The sequence below is a fragment of the Brassica oleracea genome, chromosome C7, assembly GCF_000695525.1.
Source record: "Brassica oleracea var. oleracea cultivar TO1000 chromosome C7, BOL, whole genome shotgun sequence".
NCBI classification, from domain to species: Eukaryota; Viridiplantae; Streptophyta; class Magnoliopsida; order Brassicales; family Brassicaceae; genus Brassica; species Brassica oleracea.
The window spans coordinates 37,670,917-37,671,531 of record NC_027754.1 but is presented as its reverse complement, the minus strand read 5'-3'; positions in this window follow the sequence as shown (position 1 = coordinate 37,671,531).

Here is a 615-nt window from a genome sequence, read left to right as displayed (position 1 = left end):
TCGAAATCAGATTATCAACTTGATTCTTTTAGGCAATCATAAGTCTCATATTCCATAAGATCATCTTGATCATGTTCGAAATTATTTTCACCATCTTTATAAACCAAGTGGGTTTCAGGATTCTTCTCTTTCACACTATCTTTGATAGAGGTCACATAAATGTTTGGGAGTCCTTCATATCTTAGCCCAATGGTTTCCCATTCCACATCTGTGGCACACTGATTTGGTCGAGCTCTGTGGTTTAAAGGATATACCACGGCCACTGCCTTGACCATGGCTCAAATTGGGTTGATACTCACGGCCTCTGCCATAGTGATTCCCTCGGCCAAATGTGTTATAGTGGCCATGGCCACATCCTTTCCACCCTCCACGGCCATGACCGTGTGGTCTATCATTCTAGACATGGTTACCTTTTTTCTGCTGCCTTATTGGTATCAGGTAATGGGGTTAATCCAGGAGGTCTCAATTCACTGTTTTTCATCAGTAATCCATTATTTTGCCCAGCTAGCAATAATTAATATTGCCATGTATCAATCTTTCTCATTGGCATTATTGCCTTCTATGATATATTCACAAAGTCCTTTTGACTTTAGGATAATCTTTGTATCCAATGTT